Here is a 20925-nt window from a genome sequence, read left to right as displayed (position 1 = left end):
TGGGTATGACATCAAAGGCACAAACAACATAGAGGACTACATGAAAATTTTTAAACTTTGTTAATTAAAAGACACTGTCAATAGGGTGAAAAGACAACCACCGAATGGAGAAAGTATTTGCAAATTATATATCTGAAAAGGGTTACATAAAGCATATATGGAGAATTGCTGCAACTCAACAACAACAAAAACAGTTTGATTTGAAAATGGGTGACTTGGAAAAACAATTCTTCAAAGAAAATATACAAATGGAAATAGGTACACCAAAAGATGCTCAGCATCACTGATCATTAGGAAAATCCAAATCAAGACTATAGTGAAATACCACCTTATACCCATTAGGATGGCTACTATCAACATCAAACAATAATATGTTTTGGTGAGGACATGGAAAAAATTGGAACCCTTGTGCACTGTTGGTGGGAAGGTAAAATGGTACAGTCACAGTGGGAAGCAGTATGGTGGCTCCTTATAAATATTGAAAATAGAATTTCCATATGATGCAGTGATGCCACTTCCTGGGTGTATCCCCAAAATGTTTGAAAGCAGGGTCTTAAAGGGATAATTTGTACACCCATGTTCATACCAGCATTATTCACAATAGCTGAAATATGGAAGTGTAAACTAAAAATAAAACTTTAACCTTCTTAATTGTCTGAATGAACCCATCCTGTCAGCCAAAGGCATTCCACAGTTCAGGACATGATGGGGAAGGGCCATCAGGCATTCCCCATTATACTCTCTCTTTGGAATTCAGGCACAACTGACCAGCATTAACATTAAAACAGAGATCTTATGACTTTTTGTAACAATAAGATATCAAATTACAGCCTGACCAAAGTAAAGCATCACATGACAGATAGCAGGCCCTGGAAGAAATTGAAGTATTTTGCCCCAAAATATATTCCTTTGACTTATTAAAAATGGCCCTGTAAAACTGTCTCTTACAGGTGAAATCTACATTCTGTAGAGAATGCCTTTCCCTTTCTAGGTCTTTTCTCTCATCCTGGAGAGAATTAACTGAGTCTTTCATCATTTTAAGTCTCATAAGAAATATTTACAATCTATTATTTCTGAAGCCTGCTACCTGGAGGCTTCATCTGCATAGGAAGAACCATGGTCTCTACAACCCCTTATATGGACACTCCCTTATATGGAATTTCAGGTGTTAATTTTTTATTTTTATTTATTTTATTTTTTGAGCACCCAGGCTGGATTGCAGTGGTGCGATCTCGGCTTATTGCAGCCTCTGCCTCTGGGGTTCACACGATTCTCGTGCCTCAGCCTCCTGAGTAGCTAGGATTACAGGCATGCACCACCATGCCTGGCTAATTTTTTGTGTTTTTAGTAGAGATGGGATTTCACCATGTTGGCCAGGCTGGTCTTGAACTTATTACCTCAAGTGTTCCACCTGCCTCAGCTTTCCAGAGTACTGGGATTACAAGTGTGATCCACCATGATCCGGCCTTACTCCAGCTTTTTGTATTTTCAGTAGAGACAGAATTTTGCCATGTTGGCCAGGCTGGTCTTGAACTCCTGGCCTCAAGTGATCCACCTGCCTTAACCTCCCAAGATGCTGGGATTACAGACATGAGCCACCATGCCTGACTGGGTTTCTGGTCTTTAGGTAAACTCTTTTGACAAGTTGCCAGTTGGAAAATCTTTGAATCCATCTGTTAGCAGTGGTGAATCTATATGGGTCTGTAACAACTTGATTCTTGCCTCCTTGGAGGAAAGAGTTTTGCTGAGGGGCTGTAGTTGGTTTAAGGCAGAGGGAGAGACTGAGGCAAGTTTTAGAACAGGAGTGAGAATTTGTTAAAAAGTTTTGGAGCAGGAGTGAAAGGAAGCAGTACACTTGGAAGGGCCAAGCTGGTGACTTGCAAGATCCAAGTGCCCTATTCATCCCTTGACTTGGGGTTTTATACATTGTTATGGTTCTGGGGTTTGCTGAAGTTGTGCATGTATTCACTTGAGGAGTTTTTCCCTTACCTGTCGAGCGTTCCCAGTGGAAGATTGTATAAGAGGCCATTTTGCCTCTTAGTGGGTCTGTTTGAGATCTTACTGAGAAGTGGATAACACCAGCTCCGAGCGTTTTCTCTTAGGAGACTGTCTTTTCCTGGCGCTGGCTGTGACCACTTACCATTTTAGAGAGACAGTTTAACAATCACCAGACCATCACCTCATGGTCACCTGACAGTCCTGGGGGCAAAAGGAGATGGGGGTGTGTGTGAGGGGGTGCTCTCCTGCCCTGTCCATATCTGCCTAACTACCTACTCTAACTACCTATGAGCTGGAAGCCTCCACTTTGAGTTTTTGAGTTGTTCTGCCTTTCCTGACTGAACTATTGTACATCTTACATGCATTGATTGATGTGTTTTGTCTTCCTAAAATGTATATAACTGAGCTGTAAGCCTGACCACCTTGGACGCATATGGTCAGGACCTCCTGAGGCTGTGTCACAGGCATGTCCTTAGCCTTGGCAAAATAAACTTCTAAGTTGAATGAGACTTGTCTCAGATACTTTTGGGTTTACAGAAGCAAACCAAGTGTTTATCAATAGCTGAATGGATAAACAAAATGTGGCATATACATATAATGGAATATTATTCAGGCTTATAAAGGAAAGAAACCAGATACACTGCAACATGTGTAAACCTTGATAACAGTATGTTCAGTGAAATAAGCCAGTCACAAAAAGACAAATTCTATATTATTCCACTTCTGAGTGATAATTAGAGTAGTCAAGATCATAGAGACAGAAAGTAGAGTGGTGATTGCCAGGAGTCGGGAGAGGAGGAGTGGGAAGTATATTTAATGCGTGCAGAGCATAAACCAAAACTAAAATCCTGAGCCCTCCAACTGACTGAACAGACCCCCTCTTGGCCAAGAAAAACTGGTCTCAGAGGAACCAGAAGAACTGAATTCTCAGCCATGATTGGAAGGGAGGCTGGTCATGCCTTGTTATACCTCCTCCCTTATGGAGTTTAGGTTAAAGTAAAGGTCATAAGACTGTCAAAATAGACTCATTATGGCAATAAGACACAAATTATAAACAAGACCCAAAGCCGTACTAGGCGGTGCTTAAGCCACATCCTACGAACGATAACATCTCATTAGGTTTTTATTAACCCAGTGTAATGTGGCTTACTTTCCAAGCTGACTCTGGTATAGCGTCAAATGACAGATAGTGGGCCCTGAGGGAAATAAAAATACTTTATCTAAAAATGTATTTCGTTGACATATTTTGAAAAGGCTGCCATAAGGCCATCAGATTGAAATGGCTCTGCAAAGCCATCTTTTTTTAGGGGAAACTCCATTACTATAGTCAGGCCTTCCATTTCTAGGCCTTTCCCAAATCTAGGAGAGATTAACTAACAGTCTGATGCCTTCAAGGTCTGTAGACATTTATCATATATTTTCTTTGAAGGCTGCTAACTCTGAGACCTCCTCTGTATAACAAAACTTTGGCCATAATCTGCCTTATCTTAACTCAAACATTTCTTTCTATGACTTCAAGTCTTCAGACAAAGCTTAACTCTCTCAACCAGTTGCCACCTAAAGAATCCCTGAAACCATTCTGTAACTTAAAGCTCCCCTCCCTCTGTTTAAGATGCTCTGTCTTTTTGGGCTAAATCAGTGTATACCTTCCATGTATTGATTTATGTCTTTGCCTGTAATTCCTATCTCCCTAACATGCATAAAACCAAACCGTAACCCAGCCACTGCAGGCATACTTTCTCAGAACTTCTTGAGACTGTTCCCCAGGTCATAGTCCCTTATTTTGGCTCAGAATAAACCCTTTACAATTTTTACAGAGTTTTAGTTTTTTTTTTAACAAGAGATTTGGTTTTACATGATGAGAAGTTATGGAGATGGATGATAAAAATGGTTGAGCAACATTATGAACGTATTTAGTAACATTAAATTGTACACTTAAATGGTTAAGTTGGTAAATATTATGTTGCGTATTTTACCACAATAAGAAATAATTTTAAAGTGTACTTCTAATTTTGATGGCTATTTCCAAATCACCTTCTTTGTAGATTATACTAATATACATCCTCTTTAACAGATGAAAGTTGTTGTTGTAAAAGATGTGCTTTTGTGACTATGCAGCAGCTTTATGTAACCATTATATTTTTGAAAGAAACAGATCTGGATTAAGCTTAAAAAATCCACAAAACTTTGACTAATATCTTTCAACAGTTTGTAAAGACTACTTCAGTGCTTCTTATATTCGTTATAATATGTTTGAGAAACTTCTTGATGCATTCATTGAAAATAGAATTGAAGATTGTCTCCTAATCTGTAGTAAATCTTCATTTAGTGATTCATTAAAAGGTAATTTTTACATATCTGAAAAGACATCTTTGAAATAGTTTTAGTTTACTGTCAGTGGGTACTTGTACAATCTTTAAATGGGGGGATTATTGAGATACTATTTATGTCGTTAAAAATTTATGATTTTTTTGGTAATCACCATAATGTTTTTAATTAAAACTCCTTTTAGGTTTTTCATTTATGCAATATCATTGGTTTGTTTTTTGTGTTAATCATTTGAAAGTTTAAAATGAAGTAGTAGTGAGAGATAGAGGACTGGTTTTTTTATGCATGATGTTTGTAAAAACATTCTCCCTCCTCCCCACCCCCCAACTTTTCTTTTTTTTTTTTAACACTCTGTTAACTTAAAACTACTAAACAGATTTTTATTTTAATCTTTGGAACAAAAAATGTTCTCTTGGGCTGATACCAGTACTTTTTATGCCAAGTTACAGACCGGAGTCTATTTTTATAGGCCAAGATAGAAACCTCTGAAAACCAGAGTTTATAATGGAAACATTGACAGGCCCTTAACTATCGCAGCACACATGGCACTGCTGAAATCATAAGGTACAAGGCACAAGATTTCGCATGCAAGGGAACATTGAATTTTTCAGCAATTGTATTGTCAAATGTCTTTCAACTAGGATTTAATAAGCATCAAGCTGTGCCAGGGCCATTAAAAAGCACATTATGTGGGCCTGATTCCTGCCCTCTGAATGCTTGTACCAACTACACTAACATGGAGAATGACTTGACTAAACCTGTTGGGAGATAGCCTTGTGAATGGATGTAGGTGGAATGAAATATATGAACTTTCTTCTCTCTATATTTAATTTTTGATACAACCCTGAAAATCGTACATGTTTTTGCATGTACGTCACTATACGCATGTTCTAAGCATTATTACAAAGGAGATAAGCTAGTCATCTACATCTTCATTTTAATAATTTCACTGAAGAAAGTTTAAACTATATTGTTACACAAATCAAGGAAAATTGATATTAAATAGTTAGGTGAATTAAAAACTTAGTTTCTCTTTGAGGGCTCCCATTTGGATCAAAAATAGAAATAGTCTTCTTCAAAAAACACATTTGATTACTCAGCTTTACTTGATTAAAGAAAAGTCAGGCCGGGCGCGGTGGCTCAAGCCTGTAATCCCAGCACTTTGGGAGGCCGAGACGGGCGGATCACGAGGTCAGGAGATCGAGACCATCCTGGCTAACACGGTGAAACCCCGTCTCTACTAAAAAAAAATACAAAATTAGCCGGGCGAGATGGCGGGCGCCTGTAGTCCCAGCTACTCGGGAGGCTGAGGCGAGAGAATGGCGTAAACCCGGGAGGCGGAGCTTGCAGTGAGCTGAGATCTGGCCACTGCACTCCAGCCTGGGCGACAGAGCGAGACTCCGTCTCAAAAAAAAAAAAAAAAAAAAAAAAGAAAAGTCATTAAAACAACCACCCTGGGTCTTTACATTTCTATGCTTTTAGTTATATTTTAATTTAAATGGGACTACTCCCTCTACCATTAATTGATGATTGCCATTGGTTAACGCTGAATGAATGACCCTGTAGTGTATTAGTTCCTTTAAAGGGAAACGGTAACTTAGATCATATCTGATGGCTACATGGGAAATAGAATGATTTGAGATATATAGTTAATTTGAATGTTCATGAGAGTTGGGTTCTTACGCTTGTAACACCGACATTGTCTACTCTCTGCCTTTTCTTTGTCTTGTTAAATGCTGGAGAGAAGTAGAGGTGTTATATTAGATATGCTATCTCAGAAGCATTGTGAAGTGTTAAGAGAAAACCAGTATCTTGTGGGAAGATAATGAAGTGATAGTTTGTTACTACAGATTTTGTAAGTACTGCCAAAAGGAACAGGTAAAAAGAAGATGTTAATTTGAATCTGATTCAGATTTTATTTTCTAATTTAAAATTTCCTTATCCATTGACTTATATACATATATATTTAATAAGATTTAGGTAGTAGACATGCTTGCCAACCTGAGAAGTATCTTTTTATGTATCTGATTGGTTTTCCGTTAATGAAGATAATATAGACATATTTTCATAGTTTAAGATTTTTGTATCTGTCATTAAATTTCTCCCCGTAATATGTTAAAAACAATGCTTTTGCGTCCTGAAAGATGGAAAATTCCTAAATGAAAGTGATGTTATTCTGTATAACTGTACTAATAGGGGCCTTCATTTCTATAAAAATGGGCGATTCTTTTGCTTTCTTGATCTATTTATTTGGGGAGGAAAGACAATATGCTAACTCTTCCATCTGCTTCTTGTCATTGCTATAGAAAACGTCATGACAGGTTTCAGAAAATACAGTTCTGGACTTGGTTATATAGGTTAGAGAGAGAATCACATACTTTACAAGGGTTATTCTTTGAAGGTTCAAAATGAAATGAATCTATCTATCTATCTATCTGAATGATAGGTGTGTCTGTGTATGTATGTAGAGAATGAAGGAGAAAGAGAAACAGACACTGACTTCCTAGGGTTACAGATTTGTCTGATTAGTAGTTCATTTCAGAAGCAAAAGTAGAATAACATAATACTAAAAGAAACCCAAATCCAGCAGGATTGTTAGAGCTAACTAAAGGTTGTCTTTTGTAATTCACATTCGCAGCTGAACAGGCTGGTAAGTGCTAAAGACCTTTTGACAATTCATAAAATCTATTATATACTGACTCTGTCAGTAAATTTATCCAATCCAATCTTATCACCAGCAGTCTGACTAAAATAGTTTTTAGGAAGGCAGTGTTTTTAATCAGAGACCTAGAGTTTGCTTTGTCTTTTTTCTTCATAAAGCAGTGATTGAGTTGGTACCAATATTTTCTTTCCCCAGCTCATTCACATGTTCATCTTCTCCTTCCATTCCCCCATATTAGGATTTGATATGCCATATACTAGTGTAGAAGCTCAGGAACTTCAGTAGTTGGCAGTTTCTCAAGGAAGCAAACTAAGATTTTTAAATGTGATTAATGAAATTAATATGTTTTAATTGAGTAACAAGCTTGGGTATTTTAATTTTCTTTATATATTGGCATTAAACGGTCAAATAAAGTAGCACTCTATCTTAAATAGTTTATCTTTTAATTGTATGAGGAAATAAATTTAGGGATTATTGGATTGTAGAAAAGGAATTTACTCCCAAATAAGAAAGTTATATCTGAGAATATTTAATAATTTAGGTAAATAATTGGAAGAGTGTGTGTGTGTGTGTGTGTGTGTGTGAGTGAGAGAGAGAGAGACAGGATCTTATGTTGCTCAGGCTGGAATGCAGTGGTGTGATCAAATTTTTGTTGACTTAATTTTCAAGAAAATATAAGTAAAAGCTTTGGCTAATATGTGGCATTTTATGTCTAATTTAGTAATATGCAGGAATGCCTTGTGGAGTGAGAGAATGAAGAGTCTGTGAGAGAAAGGGTTAAGTCTTTCCATATTTACTCCTTTAAAAATATTGTATTTCCTTTCTTGTCACTTAAATCTAAATTATGGTCACTCCCTCTAAACAGAGCGAAATGAGCTCTAATTACTCTCATTTTGCTGATGAATTTAGTTGTAGGCACCCCCCAGACCCCACTGATATTTTCAATCTAGGTGTATCTTTGTGTACTTTGTATACTTGTTGCTATTGAATTATGCATTTTAGGTTGGATAAGTTTTTACCTTTTTGTTGTTTTTTTTTTTGAGATGAAGTCTTGCTCTGTCGCCCATACTGGAAAGCAGTGGCATGATCTCAGCTCACTGCAACCTCTGGCTTCTGGGATCAAGTGATTCTCTTCCCTCAGCTTTCCAAGTAGCTGGGACTACAGGCACGTGCCACCATGCCTGACTAATTTTTGTATTTTTAGTAGAGATGGGGTTTCACCATGTTGGCTAGACTGGTCTCGGACTCTTGACCTTAGGTGATCCACCTGCATCGGCCTCCCAAAGTGCTGGGATTACAGGCGTGAGGCACCATGCCCAGCCTGTTTTTACCTATTTTTAAAATAAAACCAGAGTCATTAAAAATAAAAATGCATAGTTAACCCGTTATCTGAGACATCCTGATTTATGACATGTCATTGTGGCATCCTGATATGCTGCGTCCAATTTTATCTCACTTTTTTCCCACAAATATTAATAATGCCGTGGCACATGCTTGTAATCCCAGCCACTCGGGAGACTGAGGGAGGAGGACTGCTTGAGCCTGGGAGACGGAGGTTGCAGTGAGCCAAGATTGTGCCACTGCACTCCAGCCTGGCCAACAGCGCGAGACTCTGTCTCAAAAAAAAAATTAAAAAAATAAATAAATAAAAAAAATAATAATGCCTTCATTGTGCCAGCACTGTGCTAGGCATTTTCCTTGCCCTCATGAATTCAGGGGGGCAGTAAACCTTTAAAATACACATATGTGTATATATGTAAACACCCCTGCTTCCATCATGCTCCCTTCCCCCACCCTTTCTCTTACATATATGATTGTGATAAGTACAATGATGGAAAGATAGGGCCTACCCAGAAGTCAAGTAAGGGAGAGAACTAATCTAGTGGTGGCGGGCAGTGTCCAACAAGACCTCACAAAAGGAAGTGAAATTTATGTTTTGTTCCCCAGGCAAATTGGGACAGAGATTTTGCAAGCTGAGCAAGAAACTTTTGTAAAGGCTCTGAGGCTGGAATGAACTGTGTTGCAGAGTTTACAGATAGTGTGGTTGGAGCCCAGAAAGCTCAGGGACAGTAGTGACTGAGCCAGGTTGGTGGCCAAGGGTCACACAGGGGCTTGTAGATTCTCTTAGAAATTTCAGCCTGTGAGTAGTAACTCATCAAAGGATTTTCCATAGGGAGAGTGATATGATCAGATTTACTGCTTTAAAAATCAATTTAACTGCAGTGATCTTTATTGAGGAGATTAAGGGGAGCAAGAGAGGGATTCTGGTAGCTCTTGTCCAGAGGCTTCAAGACCAATCCAGATGATGCTAGCTTAAATTAGGGTAGTTAGAGAAGGACAGAAGAGACATAAGTTGAAATGTCTAGTATGTCTTAGAGTTCGAAACTAAAAGACGTATAGACCGAGGAAGTGAACAATTTTTTTGTTTGTAATGTTTTGAGCTAGCATTTTCTTGCTTGAAATTTAATGTATTTTCAAATATTTGTTTCCACTTGTTTTGTTAATCATAATGGACTGAGTAACTACCTGGCTTTTCCACAAAATACTATACTGCTTAATTCTGTCTTTTTCTGGCTTTGGGTGCTTACTAGAGTATATATTAAGAGGATAGTGCATAAATGAGTCCCTTTTATCTGCCTTTCTCTATACATCTGCCCAAGTGGACAATAGAGGGGTGAAGGAGGAGTACAACAAAAAGTATGATATAATTTTGTATAAGCAGTTGTCTTACTCCATTTGTGCTGGTGTGGCTAAATGCCAGAGACTGGATAGTTTACAAAGAGCAGAGATTTTTTTTTTTCACAATTCTGGAACCTAGGAAGTGCAAGATCAAGATGGGAGCAGGTTCAGTATCTGGTGAGGGCTGGTCTCTGCTCCAAGATGGTACCTTGTTACTGCATTCTCCTAAGGGATTCATGTTGTATCCTCACATGGTGAAAGGGATGGAAGGGCAAAAAGGACCTAGCTAGTTCCCTCCAGCCCTTTTAATAAGCATTAACCATATGCATTAGGGTGAAATCCTCATGCGAAATCACTTCCTGAAGGCCCTAGTTTTTAATACTGCTGCATTGGGGGATGGGTACAGTGGCTCATGCCTATAGTCTCAGCACTTTGGGAGGCTAAGGTGGGCAGATCGCTTGAGCTCTGTACGTTGAGGCTGCAGTGAGCCATGATCATGCCACTGCACTCTGGCCTGGGCGACAGAGTGAGACCTTGTCTCAGCCACCCCTCCCAACCCCCCTAAAAACCCAATACTGTTGCATTGGGGATTAAATTTCAACAGGAATTTAGGAGGGGATACAACATTCAAACCTATAGCAGGGGCCTGAACGTAACAATGAATATATGAAAAAGAAAACAGAATATAAGGTTTGTGTATACAAATATAAAATCAAATTAAATTTAGTATTGCATATTATTATATGATTATCTCGTCTTGCTTATGTTTTTATTTTGTGCTGATGTTTTTATTTCTCCAAAAATATGAGAAGCATCTTGAAGATTGTCATCTGGCTAGATGCCCTTTTATGTTACTTGGTTTACCTTCTTTTACTAACTTGTTTGGTTTCTTTTTTTACTGATCTTGTTTCAGGTTTCTATAGTGGTTGCTTTTTATCTTAGTTTGCACTTTCTCATATACCATAGTCTAATATGATTTTGAGGAATGATAAATATTTGCCTTTATTCTTAACCTTTCTGAGGAAGCGCTCTTTTCTGAAGAAGGGGCTGAGTGGATGGGCAAGTAGTCAGTGCTTTTCATCAGTTGAACCATTTGTGATCTTTCTAAAGAATACATCATATCATGTCACATCCTTGCTCAAAAGCTCCCAATGGCTTTCCATGCCACTGAGTATGAAAGTCCTTTCATGGCCTGAAAGGATGGAAGTGACCGAGCCTCTCTTCTGTTTCCCCTTCTTTTTCTCCCAGTATCTCCAGACCTCCAAGCTATTTCCCAGTTTATGGTCGTCTACATTTGCTGTTTGCAGCATGCTCTTCCTCCAGGTTTATCATGTGGCTTGTTCCCTCACTTTATTCAAATATCACCACTTCAGAGGTGCTTCCTAAGACTACACTTTCTCAGATAAGCTCCCAGCTCCCAAGTAAGCTTTCAGCCATATCCCATCTTTTTTTTTTTTTTGAGACGGAGTCTCGCTCTGCCACCCAGGCTGGAGTGCAATGGCCGGATCTCAGCTCACTGCAAGCTCCGCCTCCCGGGTTTACGCTATTCTCCTGCCTCAGCCTCCCGAGTAGCTGGGACTACAGGCGCCCGCTACCCCGCCCGGCTAGTTTTTTTGTATTCTTTTAGTAGAGACGAGGTTTCACCGTGTTAGCCAGGATGGTCTCGATCTCCTGACCTCGTGATCCGCCCGTCTCGGCCTCCCAAAGTGCTGGGATTACAGGCTTGAGCCACCGCGCCCGGCCCATATCCCATCTTTCTCTATCCCCTAGGCCTCTTTACATTTTCTTCATAACATGTGTCGCTACTTGATACGTGAACTCTGTATCCTTGTCTTATTGTCTTTTCCTAGAATGTGTATTTTGTGGGGACAGCAAGTTATTTATTCACCACTAAATGCTTATCTTCTACACTAGCTTCTGGCACATGGGAGGATTAAGTTGAATGTATATTATATTTGTGCAGCCCTGCATTTCCTCAATTTCTGCTTACTACCTTCTTTCCTTCCTCTACAGACATGTTGAGAAAACAGCATGGAATATCTAATTATAATGTATAAGGTTGTGAACAAATCTTTTGGATCACTCAAAGGTTCCAGCGTTTTCAACTGTAGGTGCAATCCTGTCTTTGATTTTATACTGACCTTACTGTGTAAATATATTCACTAGAGTAGTGACAGTGTGTTGGTGATGGCAATAACAATTATAGTTAATATTTATTGAATGCTTACTATGTATATGTCAGATATTCTGAATACTTCAGGGATATTAATATAGTCTTCACAAAACCTGTGAATTGAGTATTCACCATTTTACATATGAGGAAACGGAGACACAGTTTAGCTAATTTGTCTAATGTCAGATAGTTAGGACAGTTCCTCAATTTGAGCCTAGATAATGTTGACTTAAATCACTAGTGTCATACATAGCAGTAGATTCTGGTCCAAGCGTTGTGGCTCATGTTGGGAGGATTGCTTGAGGCCAGGAGTTTGAGATCAGCCTGGGCAAAATAGGGAGACATCATCTCTACCAAAAATAATAAAAAAAAATTAACCGAGCATGGTGACACTCATCTGTAGTCCCAGCTACTTGGGAGACTAAGGCTGGAAGATTACTTGAGTCTAGGAGTTGGAGAGTGCAGTGAGCTACGAATGTGACAGAGAGATTCCCTGTCTCTTTAAAAAAATAATAATAAATGAATAAATTGATTCTGGAAGTTTTCTTTTATAGAAATAAGCATGGTGATGGAAAAAATTAATGGTTGCTGGTACATTCTAGGGTTTTTCTCTTCTCAAGGGTATTCCTCCCCTTTTATTCTCTCGGAAGAAAGAAACCTCCTGTTTTGTTTGCTTTTCCCTGTTACAAGGAGAAATATGACTCCATTCCTGAAATTATTCAATTTAACATTGTAAAACTGAGTGAAAAGAAGTTAGGAAGCATTTCAGAGAATGGAGCATTTGAGATTAACTTTACAAAGTGATTAGCAGAATCTGTTCTGATGGATATATTTTCATTCATTCAGCAATATTTATTATTATATGCCAGGTCATGAGAATAGATCGGTTTAAAAAAGAAGTAATAAAGTGTTTTAGAAAGAGGAATTGGTTGGGAGAGGATTTCTTGACCAAGATTTGTTATTTAAGAAAATAGAGAGGTAGGAAAACACTGAATGCTTTTTAGAAACTAGAAAGACATGGAAGGGAAGATTGGGAACACAGGAGTGGGTAGATCATGAAAGACATTTTGAGAACTTACAGGGGCATTTATGCTTCAGTAGGTATTATGGAACCATAGACATTACCATATTTAATCACCAATATGATTTTTTTCTGAACAGTAGCTTTATAAAGTAATGTGATAAGAAACAATGGATTTTGAGCCAAAAGAATGGAATTTTATTCATAGTTTTGCTTCACAATTGTAAGAACTGGAGCAAGTCATTTTAACATTTTTATAATTAAATGTTTTTGAAGGATACATCCTTGGCTGGGTGTGGTGACTCACGCCTGTAATCCCAGCACTTTGGGAGGCCGAGGCAGGTGGATCACCTGAGGTCAGGAGTTCGAGACCAGACCGGCCAACATGGGGAAACCCCCATCTCTACTAAAAATACAAAACATTAGCCGGGTGTGGTGGTGGGTGCCTGTAATCCCAGCTACTTGGGAGGCTGAGGCAGGAGAATTGCTTGAACCTGGGGGGTGGAGGTTGCAGTGAGCCGAGATCACGCCATTGCACTCCAGCCTGGGCAACAAGAGTGAAACTCTATCTCTAAAAAAATAAAAAAGGCCTCACATCCAATTTTAAAAGTGTGCACTTATGTATACAGTTGGAGAATTATTCTTCCTCCTGCTTTGTTGGTTTCTTGTGTGTCCAGAAATTTTAATGCATGGCAAAATTACATTTGCATATTTTTATAAAATAATGGGGTCATACAGGTAGCATTGTTGATTTCAGTATGCTGTGTACATTTTTTTTTTTTGCATCAGAGCATTTAGATTTTTAATTCCTACCTATTATTCCATTTCTGGATTACCCTTATGTATATATGTATTTATTTGTTTATTGAGATTGGGTTTCGCTTGTCACCCAGACTGGAGTACAATGGAGCAATCTCGGCTCACTGCAACCTCCCTCCCAGGCTCAAGGGATTCTCCTGCCTCAGCCTCCCTATTAGCTGGGATTACAGGTGCCTGTCACCATATCTGACTGATTTTTTTTTGTTGTTGTTGTTTTGTTTTGGGTTTTTTTTTTTTTTGTATTTTTAGTAGAGATGGGGTTTCACCATGTTGACCAGGCTGGTCTTGAACTCCTTACCTCAGGTGATCTGTCAGCCTTGGCCTCCCAAGGATGTGTGCACATGTAAACTTCTGTCCATATGTGTTACATAGGACAAGGATTACAGCTGTAACCCACCGTGCCTGGCCTGATTACCGTAATTTATAAACCCAAGGGTTATAGAACATTTAGATTGCTTATGGTTTTTCAGTATTATAATCAACTTCTTTCTGCATAGATTTGGCTAGAAGATATATAAGTAGGATACATTGTTAGTGGTAGAACTGTTGATTCAAAAGTTAAATGCATTAGTAATTTTGATAGTTATTGCCTTCCTAAAAATTTGCACTTTTTAAATCAAGTTCATTAGTATCAAAATGCCTATTTCTACAAATTCTTATCAAGACCGGGTATTGTCCACCTTTTTTATTTTGCAATCTGATAGGTGAAAAATTACATCTGATTGTTTTAGTTGACATTTCTTTAACTGTGAGTGAGGTTGCGCATTATTTTATGTTATTGGCTGTGTATATGTATAAAATTCCATTCCGTGCACTACTTGTTTTTCTCCTTCATTCATCTCTTTAAATCTTCCTGTATTATTTGTTTCATGCTTTTTAAAAAAGGAAATGATACCTGCTTACTTATTAGATGGTTGGGATGATCAAATGAGGTAGTGTTTGTCAGTGTTTCTGAACCTTTTAAAAAAATCATTGCACCCCTAAAAAGTCTTTAAAGAAAAACTTCTCCCAGTCATCCTCCCCTACGAAAGTTTAATAACACAAATATACACAGATGTACTATGTTGCTCTTTATGTACTATATTCCATTTGAGGACCATAAACTATTGTAGTATCTACGATTCCCCACACCCACTCTATGCACCAATCTTGTCCATTAGGAGACAATATCACTGTCATTGAGAATGCATGATATATGTGAAAATTTTTGTAAACTGCAAACTGCTATTTAAATGTAAATCTTTATTGTTAATAATGTGCATTTCATATAATTTTATGTGTCCATTTTGCAGCTTCTTTTTCTCAGTGCAAATTTCTCTGTTGCAAATATAGGTATTTACTATTTTATTGTCCATTTTGCTGGCTTCAGAACAATCTTTTTTGAGTTGACCTCTGGTCAGCTCTCTCCATCTATCTCTGCCTGTTGAAATACTATTTCTTCCAAGTCTGTCCTAGATATTCCCTTCTCCATGAAGTCTTTTTAGACTCTTGTATTTACCCCTTGACCTTTCAGAGTTAGAGCTCCTTTTAATACATCTTCTTTGCTGTGACATTCTACTTTTCATTGTGTGGTCTGTATATTTTTTGTGTTCTACCTCCCAGGGCATGTTGCTTCTCTCCTCATCTCTATTCCCTGATGTTCCTTTCCCCTATGCCATTGTACATAGTGAGAAAGCAGTAGGATATCTTAAAATGAGTTTCTGAAGGAGGTTCACTTCAATTTCCAGCCACTTAGTATGTGACCTTGGGATGAAATCATTAACCTGCTAGCCTCAATTGCCACCTTTGTGAAATGGGGGTAATAATGATTCCTGTCTGATAGGATTGCTGAGAAGATTAAATGGGATAATAATACACATAAAACACAGTGTCTAGCATTTAGTAAGCATTAAGTAAAGTATTAGTAATCATCAATACTCCAAACAGTTCTTAGCACAGAGAAAGACAAATGATGCTAGTTTGTTCAGTAAATATAATTGAACTGCATCATTGTTCCACAGATGACAAAGCATGGCATGACATTTTGTCATTTACTTTCAATTGTTTACTGAAGGTTACACATAGATTTCAAAATTCTAAAAATTATTTGTGCAATGATTTTATGTAAATTAGGATGGCGAGAATTATAGAACTCTAATGTACTTAGCTTTTAGACATTTTATTATGGTATTCAATGAAATTTTGGACATAGTATGCTACTCTCTTTTACCTAATTGTATACAATGGAAAAGGAGGTGTATATTTTTGCTAGTAAAATTCCCTGGGAGTTGGGATAGGGTTTGTGTAGTTCCTCTGTAGTCCAGTTTATTCAGTTTTGTTGATTACTTCTTTTCATATACCCTTTCTGGCCTGTATCTGTTCTATGTAGAGTTTATAGAATTGTTTTGTTTTTTAGTATTCTCTGATGTCTTGAAACATTCTTTGACAATCACCATAGAGCCTTTATTTTTTCTGACTTCAAGATATTATGTGAGCACTGTGTATTGCATTCTTTTATAATTACCTCTTTCTCCTGTATCTTTTTTTTCACCTTATCAGTGCTTTAATCTTTCCCTCTTATGAAAATGAAATTGAAATAGTTTTATTCCCATTTTGAGGGCTTATAAAGACATTTTAATATGTGTCAGATTTCTTGCATGGACAACCTAAACAGTTTTGGGGTTAGAACACATATGAACAGAAATTTACATGTGCACAAATGTCCTTTATGAAAAAATGGAACCATTGCAATCAACATGGATTCTGAGAGAAACACCGAAGTCAGATCACTTTGCAATGATACTCAAGTTCATCATTTAATAATATTTTAATATTTTCAGTGACTATCATTTTTTAATATCAATTTCATAAAGTCTGTATATATTTATATGTTTGGGAAATTGGAATTTTTCTTACCTCTGTAAATAATTATAATCTTCTACTATAATTGGAACATTTGCATATTTATGCTGAGAGTTCTTGGCTCGTGTATCCAAGTTAATAGGTTTCTACTCCATCAGCAAGTAAGCTCATCATTTTTGAAGCTACTAATCAATTAAATTGGCCATTTAATATGGACTACAACATATTTTCTTCACATTTTGCATTATTGAATGTTTTCAAAATTTATGGTCCCATTCAGAGATGATCATACCTTAGATTCTTGTGTAGTATCATGTATAATTATTAACATTAATACAAGAGTTCAAATATTATGTTAATTCATGAGTGAAAGAGTTAATATTTTATATTAAAGTAGTCTCAACAAATTAACAAAGTTCACATTTTCTTTGGATTTCTCCCCCTAAATTATGCATTTACGTTCTTCACTGGTAAAGATAATACAGCTGATCCTTGAGCAGCATGGAAGTTAGGGGTGCTGACCCGTATGCAGTCAAAAATCCATATGTAACTTTTGACTTCCCAAATGCTTTGACTACTGATAACCTACTGTTGACCAGAAGCCTTACCAATGACATAAACAGTTGATTAACACGTTTTGTATGTTATATGTATTATACTGTATTCTTACAATAAAGTTAGAGAAAAGGAAATGTTGTTAAGAATATCCTAAGGAAGAGAAAATATATTTACTATTCATTAAGCGGAAGTAGATCATCATAAACGTCTTTATCCTTGTTGCCTTCACATTGAGTAGGCTGAGGAGGAGGTGGAAGTGGAGGGGTTTTGGTCCTGCTGTCTCAGGAGAGGTATATGCAGAAGAAAATCCACATGGACCAGTGCAGTTCAAACCCATGTTGTTCAAGGGTCAGCTGTAGTCTCAAAACTGTTTAAGAGTAGTCTTGGGGCCGGGCGTGGTGGCTCAAGCCTGTAATCCCAGCACTTTGGGAGGCCAAGACGGGCGGATCACAAGGTCAGGAGATCGAGACCATCCTGGCTAACACGGTGAAACGCCGTCTCTACTAAAATACAAAAAAATTAGCCGGGTGTGGTGGCGGGCGCCTGTAGTCCCAGCTACTCGGGAGGCTGAGGCAAGAGAATGGCATGAACCCGGGAGGCAGAGCTTGCAGTGACCCAGAGATCGCGCCACTGCACTCCAGCCTGGGCTACAGAGTGAGACAGTCTTATACGCTCTGTTTCTACTCAGCAGCTCTTGTATTCTTGTCAGAATGTTTCATTTTTCTGCCGTATGGTAGCTGATGGTTTCTACTAAGGAATTTGTTCATTTGTACCTCCTTTTTTCGGAGTAATTGAAAAACAAGATTCTGTGGAGCTGGATCAGTACATTTTTGAATCACACATTTTAGTTTTTTCCAGTAGCGATCACGACAGCTCTGGAAGAAGCATGTTTTTCCTGCCTTTGGGTGAATTCTTTTGGGGACCTTGTCCTTTGAGATCTCTCTTAATCCTGGAGCTCCTACAGCGGTCATACCACATATTTTCCCATGAATACTTGCCATTATCTGTCTACTAGTATAGTAGGGTTGTTAGATAAAATATAGAACTCCTTATTAAATTTGATTTTCAATAAATAATGAATACTTTTTAGTGTAAGTGTCTTAAATATTGTTTGTTTTTCTGAAATTTAAATTTAATTGGGCATCTGTATTTTATTATTTACTTATATTTATTTATCTGACAACTCATTTCCTAGTCTTTTTCTTAACTAAACTTTGAGAGAGAGATTGATTGTACCCTAATTCTATAACTTGTTTTCCTGTTCCCATGGTAGATGAATACTTTTTTACTGACTGAAAAAAATAAGCTAATAAACTGAAATGTTTCTTTATATGAGTATTTATAAAGAAACTGTGTTCTACTGAGTTTGCCCTTTTCTGTGAATTAAATTCATTGAAAAAAATCATGTTTCAATGAATAATTGCAGATCTCAACCTTAATTAAAAAATTTCATCTCCCTTTCTCTTCCTTTCTCTTCGTCATCTCTCTTCCTCTTATCTTTCCAGCTCTTACTATAATTAGCTAGCATTAACAGCAAATGTTTGCTTTAGTTAAATTATTCAGAACATTTGTTTTACTTGTCAAAGGTTAGATCAGGTTGTTGTTTGAACTGGTAATTAAATGCAGGCTAATATGCTTTCATATTTATATGCACTATAAGCCTGTTTCCTCATCATTCTGTATAATTTTATGATGTTCAAGGCTGACATTTCAAAAAGGATTTTGATTTTGTGGAAAAGAAAACGTTCTAAGTAATGTAGTTTGTTATGTGATTTGAGAATGTCCAAAGTTGTGGTTGAAAGTAATTACTACATTTCAATGTCATTGTAACATGTAGTATCATGGTGCTAATTTTCACCAAGTAGTATATAATATTAAGCTCACTGCCTACTGAGTTTGCATTTGATATGAGAATCAGTGCTGTAGTCGTTGGCTGTAGTAGGTGCTCAGTATATATTTGTTAAGTGACTGTTTCAGGTCTTATTTATGGCATAGTTTTAAAAAAAATATGGAAAACTCAGATCTTTTATCTCAAACAGTATAATCCATATCTATTCCTACGACATACTACAAGGTTCTCCTAAATCATTTCAATTTGTGTGCTTCTGTGTAGAACAAGTATAGCTCAATTAGTCCTCATATCTGGGAATTACACTGAAGCGTGTCTTTTTGTTTTTGTTGATTCATTGAATAAATGATTTTTGCAAGTTCTGGGGTGCTAGTAATTTAGAGTATAGATTAATAAAACAGGTCCCCTATCCTCACAATGGAAGTCAGTGGAAAACCAACCATTATACTAAAGAATGGTTAATGTTAGGGTAGAGTTATGCATAAGGTAAGTGGGCATCTGAATCAAATTGGGAGAAGGCAGGTTGAGGAAGAGTATTTTTGAGTTGTTATCTTAAGGGCCAGTAGATGGTTAAGTGAAGAAGGTAAGAACAGTAGTGCCTTGCAGAGGAGCTGCATATATGGAAGTGCTGAGGTGTGTGATTTGGTATAGTCAAAGAAAATTTAAATGTAGAGAAGTATGCCCTCCTTTACTTAAAAGTAGTTTCCATTGACATTAGGAAAAAGCTCTGAATCTTGAGAAGGTCTATAAGCCATGCCTTGTACAGTCCTTTTCTGCTTCTTAAGCTTGAATATCAACCCAGCTGAGCTTGACTCCTTACACACTTTACATGAAATGTGCATGCACTGCCTCTTCCTGAGCCCTTGTACACAATGTTTTCTCTCCCAAGAATGCTCTTTCTGAAGCAGGATATTTGCTTGACTCCTTTGTGGTACTCATTTACACAGCCCTCTGCTTTCATCTCCTTGTGGGAGGGAGCCTGCGAGCAAACGAGGTGGAAACTGGAGTGCACAAGTGCTGGAATCAGCTGTCTGCTTCATTGCCCGTGGGGGTCCATCACTACTCACTTGGACCTGCCGAGTTCCACCCCTCACGGGAGGGAGCACGCAGGTGAGCAAGTGCAGGATCCAGAGCGAGCACTTCTGGTCTCCAGTAGGAGCAAACTTTGGGCCCCACAGCAGTGTCTAGGTGGGGCTGCCTGTGACCTCTAAAGCCCCAGAGGGCATGTTACATTGTTCTTTTAGCTCTGCCCTTTGGCTTAAGTGTTAACAGCTCAGTGGGCTCTCTGCCTTTTCACATGAGGCGGCTGCCCTCTGCCAGGAAGGGCAAAGAATTAGTGTGACAGCCTTTCGTATCTGCACTTGTGGCTCCCGAGCTCTTGTCCAGCATCCAGGAAAAATGAGGTTGCGTGAATGAATTGAAGGATGGTAAATGTGGGGGATTTTATTGCTGATGAAAGTGGCTCTCAGTGGGAAGGGGAACTGGAAAGGAGATGGGTTGGGTAGGTAATCTTCTTCCCCTGAATTCTGGCCATCTTCAGCTGGATTCTTTTCCAAAGTTACTCAAGCTGTCCCTCTGTAAAGCTGTCCCTTTCAAGTCAAGCCACTTCTCTCCCATGTTCAGTCATAGTCCTCCACATAGCTACTTTCTTCTCTGTGCTGACTGAGTCCTGGGTGTCCTGTATTATAGGCACAGGATGGAGGGGCAGGGTGGGCTATGGGTAGTTTAGGAAAAGGCAACATTCGAGTGGGAAAACAGGGATAGAAGTTCTCACTTTGGGCTGTAGGTTTCAGGTATTTTGGCTTGAAGGCGGGGTTTTGTCGGGGACCCACCCTTTTCTGCTTAGAATTTCTCTGCCCCCATCCCTGTCATGGTGCTGATTTTCACCAAGTAGTGTATAATATTAAGCTCACTGCCTATTGAGTTTGCATTTGATATGAGGATCAATGCTGTAGTCGTTGGCTATAGTAGATGCTCAGTATATATTTGTTAAGTGA

General features: G+C 38.1%; 1 protein-coding gene across 13 annotated transcripts in view; it reads left to right on the top strand.

Moving 5' to 3' along the window:
* Window positions 1-20925, top strand: part of TBC1D5 (TBC1 domain family member 5) — a 591323-nt gene that overhangs the window by 198818 nt on the left and 371580 nt on the right. Inside the window, exon 5 of one of the 13 annotated variants that reach the window (XM_033212755.1) lies at window positions 19876-20038. The exons of 11 other annotated variants lie outside the window; for them this stretch is intronic. The gene's annotated coding sequence lies outside the window, so the exon portion shown is untranslated. Of the gene's footprint in view, window positions 1-13803; window positions 13851-19875; window positions 20039-20925 lie in introns of those variants that run through there. One more of the 13 variants, XM_033212759.1, reaches the window with a different exon arrangement.

The sequence above is a fragment of the Trachypithecus francoisi genome, unplaced genomic scaffold (assembly GCF_009764315.1).
Source record: "Trachypithecus francoisi isolate TF-2019V2 unplaced genomic scaffold, Tfra_2.0 Lachesis_group0, whole genome shotgun sequence".
NCBI lineage: Eukaryota > Metazoa > Chordata > Mammalia > Primates > Cercopithecidae > Trachypithecus > Trachypithecus francoisi.
Note: the sequence above shows the minus strand (reverse complement) of the source record. Positions and strands in the feature narration are given on the sequence as shown.